We start from the raw sequence: 15731 nt of genomic DNA on the forward strand, positions 1-15731 counted from the left end.
TTATAAATTGAGGGGTAACTTTCGGCAAGATAAATAATGCTTTATGTGAAAGGAATGCAACAACCATTTAAAATAATTGTGTCTTGGACCATCAAGGTTATTTTTTGAAGTGAAAACTTCTTTAGCGGCGCTGTACACTTTTTGTGATGGGGACAAAATGTTAAACTCGCTACGTTACGTGACCGACAAATTCGACAGATTGACGGACATGTGAGCTGATCGAAAAACTGTTACAATGTCATTGAATTGTAATAGTTCTGAAGTGTTAATTTTTTAATTTAATATAAATTGTCATGTTTGTGTACGATAGCGCAATAAATGAGTACTTATTGTATTTTGTCACATAAATAATAGTACTTTTATACTGATCATTAAAGCAATAAGTGCAAAATGATTCCCTAACCATTCCAAAATATCAAAAATGCACAACGTTAATACTCAAGTTTTCACTTCTGCCGGCACTCCCGGAGTACAACCCGTTGTTTTTTTTACTGAATAATGTCTGTCTTACTAGAAGATAATAGTTTTCCTCTTAAGAGCAATTCCTAACTGAGCATTGAGCAACTTTTCAAATCTCGAATTTTTGAAGCTGCGGTGGGCGTGCGTGCGATAAAGACAACTGCAGCTCGGACTAAAATTCCATGCAAAAAACTCAAAAATCGAGGCTTCGCTCTCGACTGTTTCCTCCTCCAAAATGCAAGCAATCATTATGAAATTTTGTAAGAAAAAGAAATAATCTATACCGCTATGTTTTGATTTTTGGATATTTGTTGTTATATTTGTATACTGCACCTTTTTTTGCAGCCAATTCAATAGAGCCGTTTTTGCAATTTTCGAGGCGCTGTAAGTTTCTTCAAAATACAATAATCCAAAAAATCAATCATAACGGCATAGATTTTAATGATATTTATCTTATTTGAAAAAATCACTGCTCTAGCTTAAAAACCCAGGGAGGAAACAGTCGAGAGCGATTGTATGGAAAAATAGCAACTAGGAATTCCTCTTAAGTCCCATGTTTCATGTTCATTGTTCCTACCGCATCAAGATCCGCTTATTTGAAATATGAAAATGTACGAACAAAGTAGGTAATAAATAAATCTAATAATTATGATGATTCATCTCATAATCTGTTATAGATGTGTATTATGTATATGATGCGTGATTCAGAAATGTCTAGGTGTGCTCTTGATTTAACTCTTAGTCGTATCATTTTCGCCACTCTGATTCAGATAGGATCAAAATATATTCCAAACCTAGCAAGATAAAGCAAAAAGGAACTGACTTTTATAAACAAAACGTGAAGAGAACGAAATTGAACCCGTCGCCTTTCGACATACACGCGTTATTCGCGTGGATAATACAATTTCATGTCGCGAGACATGGTTCACGCGAGTCTTTGATGAAATTTAAATGTGCTACCCCCGACGAAAACGCGTCGTGGCATTTCAATTTCCGTGCCGAGTGTATACCCGCGGTGTAAGCAGGTTACGAGCGGTTACGACCTAAGCTGGATTACAGTCTAGACTTAAATTTGCCATATCTACCAAACAAGATGGAATTCTATTACAATTTTGCTGGTGTGAATGAGATTTTGATATCGCTTAGAAGTGGTCGTGCTATTTTTCAGCATTTTCAAGAAAAATAAAAACCCTGTTCTATTTGTGTCTGTCTCGAAAATGTTCTAGTAAGCGAAAAACGTTCTTGAGAACGGCACAACTACTTATATACCCTGTACTCTGTCACATCTAAAGTACCCCAGAAGAAAACTGTACGAGTATTGGTAATGAGACTAATGAGGTGCAATTTTTTTTAAATTGAAGGTTGTTTGTGAAAAGTATTTACTAAGTAATATTTTTTTTATTTTTTTTTTCACAAATTTGTACGGCTGGTTCAAAAGTTAGTTATTTTTGAACTTTAGAAGCGATTATTTTCAGAAGTACATATTCACTTAATCAAAGATGTAAAAAACTTTGAAGATACTTGAAAAAAAATCAAATAATAAAATTTCACTATTTTTTTTTTAGTTTTAGTGACATTTTACATCGAGTGCCCCCTAAAATACATTTTTTTTTAACTTTTGATTTGTAAACTACGAGTATGTAACAGCTCAAAAAATACACTTACAAAAAACACGGTAGGCATGGAAATTAGTTGTGTTTGTGTGACCCCTATTTGATAGTACCTACCTACTCAGAGATCAAGTATGTACTATTTACTTAATACTTTTGATTCTGTTTGAATAATATATTGCTAATTATTTCTAACCTCTCGGAAGGGTTGCCACAATAGCATAATAGCCATCACTTTGCGTTATCGATGTTTCTTATATCTCTTTGTTCTAATCTAACTTCAAATTTAACCTTATTGGTCTTCAGATACATAACACAACAAGCATATATACTGATTTCAGAACTATCGAGTTCCCTCTTTTAACACGCTGGCATTTGTCGTCTAACATGGGGGACGGTGGATAGTTAAGCCCAGTTTCCACCGCGAGCGGAGTGGACTCATTAATGACTTAGTTTAACTCGCAAGAGTAAACTACGTACTTGTATTTCTACCAAGAAAGAGTCCAGCGGAAATGACAAAGTTAGCAAAGAGTTGAAATTAACTCGCTCAGTTCTAGAGAGCGGAGCGGTGTCATTACGGAGCTCGTTCAAGTAGCAATCGTAAATTTCATAGGAGCGTTTCTACAGAGAAAGAGATGAGCGGAGCGAGTCAAACGAGTTAAAATGGGTCCGCTGCGTCACCGTCGTTACCGACTCAGAAATGTACAGTCGTGCATCCACACCGCAGTTGGGTCAAAAATCTTTTCGTTGTCTTTTTTCTGACCACTCTATTACGCGTGTATTTTCGTCCTCTATCAAATAAATAAAAAAGTGAGTGCTTCGCATGTCTGTCTAGTTGTAAATTGTATTTTAAATGAGAAAAAATATATCTCATTCAAAAAGCTTCACTCCGTTACATTTTTTGGGGACCAAGACAACGAAAATAATTTTAGCCCAGTTCATTTTAGTGGAGTAAAGTAACCGGGTTAGTTCTCAAATACTACCATGTTGCACAGTGTTACTCCACAATCGATAATTGTAATTTGGATTTTATTTATTTATTTATTGTTACATACAAAATTTGTATAACATTACAGTGAAACTAAGGCATTATACAAATTAATTGATAAAATACAAAGTAAATACAAGAAATAACAGGAACGTAATAATTTCAAATGACATCCAGAGTTTCACAATACATCTGACATGTCCGACATATATTAGCCCAGGGAGTTGCAAAAATATTTCTTTCTGGTGCCCATGACAGAAGCGAGTTCAAGTGTCTTAGTGCTCGCACGGCTTGAGAGTTTGTATGCGCTTGGATGCACCTTCAGGTGTCAATTATCAAGTTTGTGATATTACAGCCCTGATGTTGCTATTCCTTCTAAAAGATAAACATTTTACACTTCGATAAACCGATAGACGATAACTTCTGACTTTAGCAAGTTGAGCACACGGAGCTGTTTCTAACTATTAATAGACTATGACTTGCTTTCGAAGTTAAGAACTGCGACACACGAAGTTCACCCAACTTTTCTTGCATCGCCAGAAAACTAGACGGGGAAATATCAACACGATTTTCTATATGAATAAAATGTATGAATCCGTTAGTAAACATGATTTTCCGTTGAAAACATGTTTTCATAAGTGTTTATCTGTACCCCTAGTGTAAATATTTTCGACAGCGAAACGTGACGTACGCATTTGCGTTGTGTCATTTTGTATGAGATTTTTGACTTTCCAAAACGTCCCGCTTGGCGCGCTGTTCAAAAACCCATACAAAATGAGACTTAACGCAAACGCGTACGTCACGTTTCGCTATCGACTAAAATTACACTAGGGGTACTGAACTCTTAACGTTTCACCGGTATTGAACTGCAAAAATATAAATGAAAGAAAGTTTTTTCACGTAATGCCATTATTATCAGGTAGACATTTGTGTAAGTTGAATAGTATTTGTGTAGGTACTTGAACATTCTTTTTCATTTCTGATGCTCTGAAAGTGGGTCGTTGTTGTTCTAGCACTGTACTTTCTATGTACGTTTTTCTCTCTTTATTACAATAAGCAATTAAATTTTTGGATTTAAATTAGTTTGTTGTATAATTAATTCCCCATTCCATAAATAACGATATTTTTACCTAAATTGTTAATTGAAAGTACCCAAATACCACTGAAGTTTATACTTAGCCCTGTTTTTTTTTTAAAGTAGATGAATTTCACTTTTTTCAAAAAAATTAGTGTTTAACTCGGGTGAAATGGTGCCGTTCATCCCTTAGTTAACAATCTACTATTTCGGAAGACTTTAGAATGTTAAATGTCAATGTATTCAATTGAACATGTTTGAGGAACAATATCCCGTAAGCTCTTTTACTTCAAGTTTAGTGATATTCTAAAGGGGTCCACTGATTAACAGTCCGGGTCCGGCGGCCGGTATCGGTATCAGTTGTAGATTGGACTGTTAATCAGTGGGCCCCTTTACAACTTCTTCAAAAAAATTGGCAATTGGTATATCCCGAGTAGCTACATAAATTTAAAATTGTATTCCGTGTTGATGGACGATTTTTTTTATGCGCGCTTTCATAAATTGAAAAACTATTAAATAATATACATTTGAAAACTTGAAATCAGGTAGATTGAATTTCGTTGATAGTTGTACTTTCTGGTCTCTAACTACCTAATTTAAGTACTAAGTCCACAAACCAACAAAAGTCCTGGTACCATAAACAAGTTACACACATGAGTTTACTCATTAGCTCCACAAGCCTGTGAATCGCTATTAGACTAATCAACGAGGCACAATGTCTGTCTGAATTCCATATGAATTTAACGTTGTAACGTTATTGGTGAATTAATTATTATTAATCTAAATAATAAACAGAGTAGCGGGCCCGTACCTATTAAGTAATACATGAAAAAGGTCTTTTAGGATACAACTACACGTTGGAAGCTAATATGAATCATATAAATTAATTAACAAATATATTCCATTAAAATTACTCTTGATTATATTAAAATTCATTAAAAAAACCTATTTAGGTAGCTTTTTTTAAATCACGGTAGTTAAATAATTTGCATTTGTAGTAATTTAGTTCAAGAAATTATGTAATACATAGGTAATAAAATTAAATCTGGTGCCCAAATTATTAATTGAAAAGTCTCAATTAAAATAATAAAATAAAATAATAATCTATTATTAACTGACAGACACTAAAGTAAAAATTAAAAACAGAACTACTTAGTCGAAATCCACAATCTTTGTCAATTTGATCTGTCATTTACATATCATTTGTCTCACGTGCGTCAATACATGTACAGTCAGCATTAAAAGTAACGAATCAGATCAGACTACGCTTCAAAAGTGTCGACCATTCTCTAATAACTTAATAAATAGTAGATTTTTAACCAAGGGTTGAAAGGCACTCATTTCTGCCGAGGTAGTTTTAGCGCTCCACTGCGTTCGAGGCTGAAACGATGCCTTTTACCCGAGTTAAACACTCTACTTTTCATTTCGAATACGAGGAAAGTAAAGCACATGTGTTTTCTTTCTAACATGACTAAGCATATTTTTTATAGCATTTCTTGAGGGTACTTTCAATTAACCATTTAGGTAAAAGTATCGTTATTTGTGGAATATGGAATATTTATTTATTTTTATTTGTTAGCCTGTTGTGTTCCACTGCTCGGCAAAGGCCTCCCTCTCTTTCTTCCACGCGTCTCGGTCTACGGCAATATTAGGCCAATCTTTCCGAAAGACGTCAACATCGTGCCGCCATCTCCTTCGAGGTCTACCGTGACGCCGCCTGTATATAACAAATCCATTTTAAACCAAATTTCATTTACTTATCATCATAAAATGCAAACATCGTACTTGGAAAGTAAAATGCTCTAGTGCAGAAACAAATCACTTTCTGCACACTTTTTAGAACAACAATGACCCTCTTTCAGAGCATGAGAAATCAAAAAGAGATATGTCTCGAAGAGATGTGTTCGAATTGGCTTCCCGGATAAGCATGGGGCCCATAGTAAAAGTAGCTTAATGTAGTGAGTAGAATTGAGCCCTGCATTTTAATCCCCATGTTTGGAGATACACTGTATATATGATGTGTCAGCTATCAAACGTCACATTTCAGGTTGAAGAAAAGAATCCTTATTTACCGGAGTACACTGCGGCTGCCACGGCCGCATTCCGACTGAAGTGGCCGCCTTTGTCTACATGCTGGAATAATTCTACTTATTTCGTGTTTCTCGTTAATAATATAACAATGAAGCTTTTAAAAGAGCAGAGCTTTTTTTCGCGCGTTCTGCGTGTTTTGCATCTGAGTTGTTGTACAAAAGTTATGAGGTCATTTCTTTATAAATGAATATTGTTAAGCTGGCCATACACACCAGGGTTTTCCAGTTTTGACAACTGCACAGGTAAAACGGAGCGTGTGTGGTATTCGTCTGCGCAGGCGTGTTACCCTAGTGTGTATCAAAGAGCATATAATCACTACGTTTTGTGTGTATGGCCAGCTTAAAGGTTATTCTAAACGAGAAACTTAATTATTTTTGAAAATGAAAATGAAAAAAGGTTAGGTATCAAAATTGCAGCCTATTGCAGTAAAAGAGTATTACATTTTTAGGGGCATTCTATTGTTAGATAGCCTAGGAATAGTGTCCTGAGCCTTAAACTAGGTAAACCTGTCTTATAGGGATCAGGGAATAAAGAAAATTTTGAGCGTATCAAAACGATTGTGACAGCACTGGAATGATGAAATAAGAATGTTTAATCGGATTATTTATACGGATAACGCATATAAAATGAATTAAAAATACATTCCGACGTTTTGAACCCTTCACGTGGTCAACGAGTCAACAGGCGGCGTTGTTTTATTTCATTAACAATTATAGATCGTGTCATTCACGAAGACGCCTGCTTTGATTCGTAATATCATGTTATTAATATCATAAAGGTTATATTTGACAAATCTGCGCGTCAACGTGGATGACACGAACTATATCGCGGTAACCGAAGGGTAAGAAAAGGGGAACCTGTACGGCTTAAAATATACAACATATCGTCAGGTAACAACTTAACAAGCACAACTCACTAATTACTAATAATAATTAAACTAATCTCAACCTTATTTTAGTGGTAATATGGTTCATTATGGCTATGGACTTATGGTAAAACCCGACCAGAAATATATATTATGATCATTGTCAAGAGGGCGCTGTTATTCTCATGTATAGGGTGACAGTTCAGTTTAGTATGAAATATTTAGTTCCATTCAAATTCCTCAATATGGCGCGTGATCATATATAGTGGTCAGGCTTTAGTTTACATATAAGAGAGTTTTGCTTGTCATCTCACGATATATCAAAATAAGAAAATCCCTAAATATTAATAAATATTTTTATTTATTCAAATTTATTTTCGTCTCAGTCGAAGTTAAAAGCAGTATACTTATAAACCTCGCGTTAATACCCAATACCCATTTTATCCCCAACTTAAATCGACCCTGGCCAGTTCCCTCGGCTCGGTTAAATTGCTTTGAATAAAATAAATTATTTTATGCTCTCGCTGTATAATTTTTACAATATCTACTATTTATATAGATTTAATGGCTCTACTCCACTTCACCATAAGGGGAGATATTTTTATCCCAGCCGTCCATTGTGCTGTTCAGGCTTTTTTTAAATCACTTCACGCTTCTATGGCTACCCTTCACCGCCCTCCACGCAATTTTCCATAGCTCTAATAAAACCCTGTACATATACTACCTCCCTTAGACTCCGTACTATGAAGCATCTAAGAAGACATCACATAGATATAGACGCTTTGGACTTGTAGTTTAATTTACCACACAGTTGAATTCTACACCAATTTATACTACCCACTGAGCAAGACGAAAACGTATCTAGGTAAGTCAATTATGGATAAACTTGGACACACAAAATATGGTAGCGATCTTATGCTAAATGAGTAGAGAAGCCTATTTGGCTTCTATCAAAGCGATTGTAGCGATATTAAGTTTTATTGTATGTAGATGCACGCCATTATTTTGTAGTTTAAGTAGCACTTAACAGTTACTAACAGATTTTTACCTCACTAATCTGACATTAATTGGCAAGAGCTACAAAATACTGATATGTATATCATGTTTCATACCTCTCCCGGCAATTCTTTTTATAAATATGTTTTTACCGAATTTTTTATTGCTCAAATTTATTATTGATTCGTATGACATGGTTACATGCACGCCGTGCGGACTATTAAGCCACTCTGTAAGTAATTTTCATTTTTTATTTTAATTAGTATGCATTTCCGCAAAGTAACGCCTGATTATATTCATCATAATGTTTTTAATCACACTTGCGAATAAAAAACGAAATTTTAAGAGAAATAATTCTCAAATACGGTGACATTCCAAATATTCGTACGCCATATTGTCATTCTTTGACCTATCCGGCATTCAGCCACGATTGAACATTCGGTAACATATTTTGAAATTTAAACGAAAAACGGCTATTATAGTATTTTATGCAACAGTTGTATAAGAAGGGTCAAAAAAGGCGAGTGGCGTGAGTTACAATGTGAGCCGGAGCCGAAGGCGTAGGCGAACATTGTAAAGGAATACGCCACGAGAATTTTTTGACCTACTTATACAACGTTGCTTACAATATTTTTCCTACGAGTCAACAAAAATAAATCTTAATTTAGGTAAACAAATTACAGCAAAAGTATATAGCCAAGACGCGCGAGCATACCTTGTTACGCGCCCGGCCCGCCCCGGGCCGCGGCCGGCCGGTCAGCGACACCTCCTCGTAACTCATGAGGCCCTGGTACTTGCTACTTGCTAAATTAATTTTTTGGACAGTTTTTTCTCAATTTTGGCCACCGTAGCCTACGGAGACTAATAAGCAACGCTAAGCGGTCTTCGTAGTCTATGGGTGTTGCTATATTACGGGTGTCACATGCGTGTTTCTGACTTATGAAGTAATTATTTTTACTATGCAACCAAATGAATATTTTGTAAGTTGGCAGCAATGCACTTAGTTTAAAACTGTATTCGTTTTGGTTTTGTTAGGTTGGTAGCCATTAATCGCAGTAACGTTATAGCTTATAAAAGCACAAGAGCTTTTATGAGGAATAGACAATATAGACTTTTCTTGAAATCTTTTATGTATGTTCTTATATTCGTGTTAATGAATGCATAAATGACAGATAACAGTAGAGGAGTAGGAAAAATTTATAATAAGATTAAATATTTTTTTACATAAACAATAATAATATATATTATTAGCGTCAATATTTTAGAAGTAAAACTTATTTATTCCTACTTGCTTCGTAGGTAAGAACTAGTGACAATTAAAAAAAACCTATAACTCTCTTCACAATCATAACTGCCACGGGAACAATGCCTTTGTCCTTCTATATACCTGCATCAAATAAGATCTTTTTCGAGCAAGTGTGATGAAAATTATTTAAATGATACATTTCTAAATAAATGAATGTGCTAAACAACCAAAAAATGTCTACAAACATTTCACGTGACAGCTACTCCATATAAAAATGAACTGTCATAGGGATCACTATTCGACGCAAGTGGTATAACTAAGTAAATGATCTCTGTATAAACCCCTGCCTAACACAAGCTGAAGCTCATATAAAAAGGTCACGTTTTTGAAGACGAGACACGTATGAAACGCCAAGCGTCGGCGTATGAAGTAACTTAGAATTCCAATTTTATTTCTGACATTACATTTTCTAGCGAGATTTTATGCATTACTACTTGATAGAGAAGTCATATTCGTATGCTTTAAATTTTGACGCTGGACATATTTTATCGTCATGACTTTGATATTTACATCTTGTAGGTATGTATGATTTAAATATGTCTGACCATACTCTGGGGGGTGGATATTATGTATCATACTTAAAAAAAAAATCTGGGGCCAACCACGAAACCGCGAAAAAATGAGCTGTTCTATAGAAAACATTGTGTAACAAATGTATGAGACGGCTGATTTTTTTTTCGCGAATTTTGGTTTGGCTCATGTATGTCACGTGTTTCGTGGCATTACAGTCGGGCCAAGCTATAAGCTTGCAATGAACAAGTGTAGCAATGTCTAATTTCTATGAAAATGTGACTTGTATTATTTTACATTTTTGTTCCTGATTCAATCACACCCGCAATGTATTTTCGTAAGTTGTTATGTAGCCTAAATTTGTAATTTTTTTGTCATAATTTGCTAAAATAAACGGTGAAACATTATCCTAGCACCATTATTCCTAAAAGTGACGACATCGTTAGATTACTTTCACATCTGAAAAATTAATTTCATTTCAGTTCATTTAATTTCATTTACTTATTTCAATCAATCAGCACCAACAGCTAAACCTTATGTGATAATTGGCATTATATTACTTAGTGTCTAACACCCTTCGGCCGCGTACGCAACCAGAGCTTCGTAACCAGATGCGATCGAAAACTATTTCTGCCTTGTACGAAACCGGTTGCGATCAAAAACTAAATTCGTCTTACCCGTAACCAGTTACGATCAAACACTTCTCGTTCTTATACGAAACCAATGTCTGGGTCATCTAGCTATAGGTTTTTTTTTTCAAATATTTTGTCTTGATACTCATAATTTCTTATCCTGTGCATTTTTTGGAAACTATTGATTTAACAAATCTCAATATAACATATTTAGATCTCACATGAAACCTTTACAGTGGGTAATATAACAAATCACTGGCCACTTAAACATTACTTCAAGTGAGTTCTAATCTGATTACTATGTTCTGATTTTTGACTAGATATATAACGTGTACAGTACTTATACTGTATAACAAGGTGTATAAATATAATCTCAGCTGACTTTATCAACGGTCGAAAGGTTTCGTACAACAAAGAAAAGTGTTCGATCGTAACTGATAACTAGTAAGACGGAATTAGTTTTTGATCGCAACCGGTTTCGTACAAGGCAGAAATAGTTTTCGATCGCATCTGGTTACGAAGCTCTGGTTGCATACGCGGCCGAAGGGGTCTAACATGCATAGTAATAGTTTTTATACGTATTGGAGAAAAATTTGGACTTGAGATACCTTTAACAAGCGTTTTCGTTCAATCTCGTTTAAATTTCTTATGTCGTGATTTGCCATAATACGCTGTGAAATAATAATTTAATTTTTGGTACAAGCTTTTATCGCTGACTGTACTTTTCTTTCCACAGGTAACGAATACTCATCGAGACACTTCTAAAAACCCCCAAACACAATTAGGTTGCGTTGTTTTATCACAGAGTTCCCATGGTAACTCCTGTCTCCATCATCAGATCAGCTCTATGGTACCATAATATTGCATTGTCACCCGACTTAAATATGTACGCAAGTTTTCATCTTCATCGGTAACCGGGAAGTAGGTCAAATTTAACTAGATTTGACCCCTACAGACCCGAAAAAAAAGCTTGTAAATAAAAATGATGTCGTAGCTACTTCATTCCTAAAAGTGACGGCGTCGTTAGTCGCTCTATTAGATGTCATTGTTGCGTTCTGAATAGAATACTTGACGTTGCCGCAACAGGGTCGTCGTCAAAAATATATATACGTGTTTCGCCTTATTACAATGGCATAAGGCGCAAAAGTGGTAACATATTTTTGACACAGACTCTGAATATGTCCTATCTCCTTTTCTCTTTAGTTGCAAAATGTGAGTAAACGAGACCACACGACCACGGTCAGATTGAACTATTAGCGTGTCTGAAGTACAGGAGATTGAGATGGATCCTTTTTAAGAGAGATTTTGAGAGAAACTTGTGATCATGGTCCTGGTAGGAGCAACAAAGAGTGACGTTGTTATAAGATTGAAGACTAATAACTTGTGTGTAAAAGTGATCCTAGGAAAATATCTATTTTATCACAAAGAGCGAACAGGAATCAATAAAATCCCACCGGCCGTATATTAAGATCGCTTGGCGTACAAATACGATACCTATCAAAACTATGATACAGTCTAAGGTTACATTTTAGTACCTTCTCTCATGTCCGGTATTTTCAAAAAATTCTATAAATTTTGTGATTATATACGTAAAAAAGCAATGCTTAAAAAACATGGGTTAAATAAGTAACTTTCTCGAAGAAACCGGTATTCTAATTAAGTCAATTTTGGAGATAATCAGTGGATTATGTTTATCTAATAAGGCCTCTACGAGCGTGTCCACTTGCCTTAGGGCCTATTTACATATTGATTTGTGTTTAGTATGAGTTTACACATTTCTACGTACTAAACGGAAATAGATATTATCTCGGACGATCGATATTCGATATGTTATTAATAAATATGTCATAATTTACAATTATCTGGTGGATTTCAATATAATGTCCGTGTTACAACAATTTTTAATAACTTTCACGAGAAAAATAATTAACAATGTACATATATATACCATTCAGTTTCCTTAGAGGGAATTGATCGTCCATTCAAAAAGAGTAAATGTTTTTCCACTTCTACATATTTGTTATTCTTCATGATTTTTTAGTATGTTAATGACACAATGAAAAATTATTTTATTTTTAATTGGTTTATAGGTTATCCTTTTTTAAGCTTTGAATAAATTTAAAGTAGAAAAATTACTGTCTTCGGTGAGACTTGAAGTCACGGCCTCTGGAAAATCAAGATTTGCCTAAAAAAAAGGAGAAAAGCGAAATAATATATAAGAATATATTATGCTGAAGCGATTGACATCAAAGTGATTTGTTAATAATTAGTTAGTGGAAACCGTTTTCTACCGAAATGGAATTTCATAGGAAAACTACCATTATTTCGTTAGAGTCGCAAAGCTATTCTTGTCTTAAATATAGTAACCGAAGGTAACGGAGTTTTAAAAAAACACTGTGTATATGGATACCTAATAATATATGACGGAGAGTACAGTTCTTCAAACTCAACGTCCTAGACTCTAACCACGCCAACTTTGCATAAACTCCTATAGGTCTGGTAAGCTCCATACACGACGTAGCAATTGGCATGAAAACTTAGCGTGGTCCGTCTCTATATGTGCCTACTTAAAGACAATTCGAAAAATTTTAATCCTACCGTTAGGTATATTGTGTGATTATTCTTTAGAGCAACATTATTCATCAGCATAACCCACATACCCGAAAGGCCATTTCCCTCATGTAGGTATAACGACTTCTTCTTCTTCCTCGCGTTGTCCCGGCATTTTTCCACAGCTCATAGTAGCCTGTGGTCCGCTTGGCAACTAATCCCGAGAATTGGCGTAGGCACTAGTTTTTACGAAAGCGACTGCTATTTGACCTTTCAACACAGACAGTAAACTAGGCCTTATTGAGATTAGTCCGGTTTCCTCACGATGTTTTTCTTCACCGAAAAGCGACTGGTTATACTAAATATCAATTGATATTTTGTACATAAGTTCCGAAAAACTAATTGGTACGAGCCGGGGTTTAAACCCGCGACCTCCGGATTACATGTCACACGTTCTTACCGGTAGGCCACCAGCGCTTTTTAGCGTTCCGTACCCAAAGGGTCAAACGGGACCCTATTACTGAGACTCCGCTGTCCGTCCGTCCGTCCGTCTGTCACCAGGTAACTTTCTACAGATTATGTATTTCTATTGCCACTATAACAACACATACTAAAAACAGAATAAAATAAATATTTAAAGGGGCTCCCACACAAAAAAGTGATTTTTAGACAATGGTACGGATCCCTTCGTGCGCCAGTCCGACTCGCACTTGGTCGATTTTTTAATCATGCATAACGACTATGTACACCCCAAAACAAAAATATGTTATCCCAATGACAATGTTTTAACCCTTTACAGAAAATCCATTCTAAATTTTAACCTAGATAAGCAAAGTACGTAGCTATACAAACATACCTACGCAATTAAATTCATATTCCCTTAGACACATAACGTGGGCGTTCTCATTACATTATTCGCAACACAAACAAATGAAAGCTGCCATATTCTCCTCGTGTCTAAATCCTTTGAGATCCCGTTACAGATCACTCTCCCTAGATGAAACTTGCTCCTCTTTAACACGCATTGGTACTGCTTATTAATTTATCCCTTTATCCACTGGTTACTAATTCGTCGGACGACATCGGCCTGTCAGTTATTCGCAAAAGCTGACAATCGCGAATAACTGACAGGTCGTAACTGGTAATCAGTGGGCACCTTTAAACTTGACAAACCTGTGTTCAATTTTATCTCTTTCTAACAAACACAAATGTCTAAACGACAGATAAGGACGAACGATTATTAAGGGCTTGTTAGATTTGACATTATTATGAAAACGAACGCTAATCATTTTCTTCTACATTTATGACATGTAGGTAAAGAAGTAAATAAATAATAAATAAACAATTGTTTTAAAGATTAACGTAAGAATTGTGTGGGATACACAACTGATTAGTATGGGTCGCAAGTGTTATTTATAAAGTACCTACTTATTTACATATATTTGATGACCGTGAGTTGAGATATGCTACCGTAAATAAGGTTAATACGGGTAAATCAAGTACAGAGGTCAGTGCAGCCGGCCTCCAAAATAAATTAAGATTGTTAACTAATTGATTAGTGTATGTAGGTAGTAGTAGTAGTTAGTAGGTAGTTCATACATTTTGTGTCGAAATGTAGTCAAAGGTCCCACTTTGTCGCTTACCATAAGGACGAGATTTACTTGTATCTTTCTACGAATAACCTGTCAAAGCGTCTTATGGCAAGCGACAAAGTGGGACTTTTCGCTTGGAGACATTTGCTATTTGCATTTAGTAGGAAATCGCAATAAACACAAGTCAATGTGTAAACACCTACCGCGAAAACCGAAATTAGCAAATTGCGGGGATCTTTCTCTTTTACTCTCTCTCTTTCTCTTTAGCGATAAGACCGCCTGTTGTCACCTCTGTCTTCATGTATTATGTATGTCTCTCTGTAAAAGTTATTTTTGAGGTTGTGCAATAAAGAGGATTTGTTTTGTTTTGTATTGAATTGTAAGACGTAATTTGAGTGACAGAGATAAATGCCCGCAATCGACGAACTTCGATTTTCTCGGTTATAGCACAGGCGCCAATGTGAAAGCCAGCCACAGTCACCCCGCAGCTTACCCGTTTTAACGCAAACCGCGTTTAGTGAAATTAGTTTTGACTTAAAAACCAGCCAAGTTCGAGTCATACTCGCGCACGAATTGTTCCGTACCATTACGCATAAGACGGCAAAAAAATGACGTTTTATGTATAGGAGCTCGACTATTTATTTTATTCTGTATTTAGTATTGTTATAGCGGCAACATAAATACGTCTGTGAAAATGTCAACTGTGACAACGGTAACAGACAGACAGACTAACAGTGGAGTCTTATACTAGGGTCCCGTTTTTACCCTTTGGGTACGGAAGCCTAAAAAGCACTAGCTTACTTGGTTAAGCTAACTGAATCTCAGTTACTTAAAACTAGTTTTCACCAAGTCGTTTCGTAAAATTGGTTTTACTATTGTAAACGCACCTTCACGTTTTACACGCGTTGTAACATAATAATACACATAATTCAGGTGAAAAGTCTCCGTGAGATAATCTATGGATCCCGCATTACATCTTGAATCAGAGTTACCTTCGAGGAATGCTTTCATAACTATAGAAGCTGTTGAGTAAGATCTTTCTGTTTGCCACGTGTGT

The 15731-nt window shown here is 35.5% G+C and overlaps 1 protein-coding gene across 1 annotated transcript in view; it reads right to left on the minus strand.

Annotated features, from left to right (window-relative positions):
- The window catches only part of LOC133521221 (uncharacterized), a 165758-nt gene that overhangs the window by 24710 nt on the left and 125317 nt on the right, over positions 1-15731 (minus strand). The window lies entirely within an intron of this gene.

Source organism: Cydia pomonella, chromosome 9 (genome assembly GCF_033807575.1).
Source record: "Cydia pomonella isolate Wapato2018A chromosome 9, ilCydPomo1, whole genome shotgun sequence".
Lineage (NCBI taxonomy): Eukaryota > Metazoa > Arthropoda > Insecta > Lepidoptera > Tortricidae > Cydia > Cydia pomonella.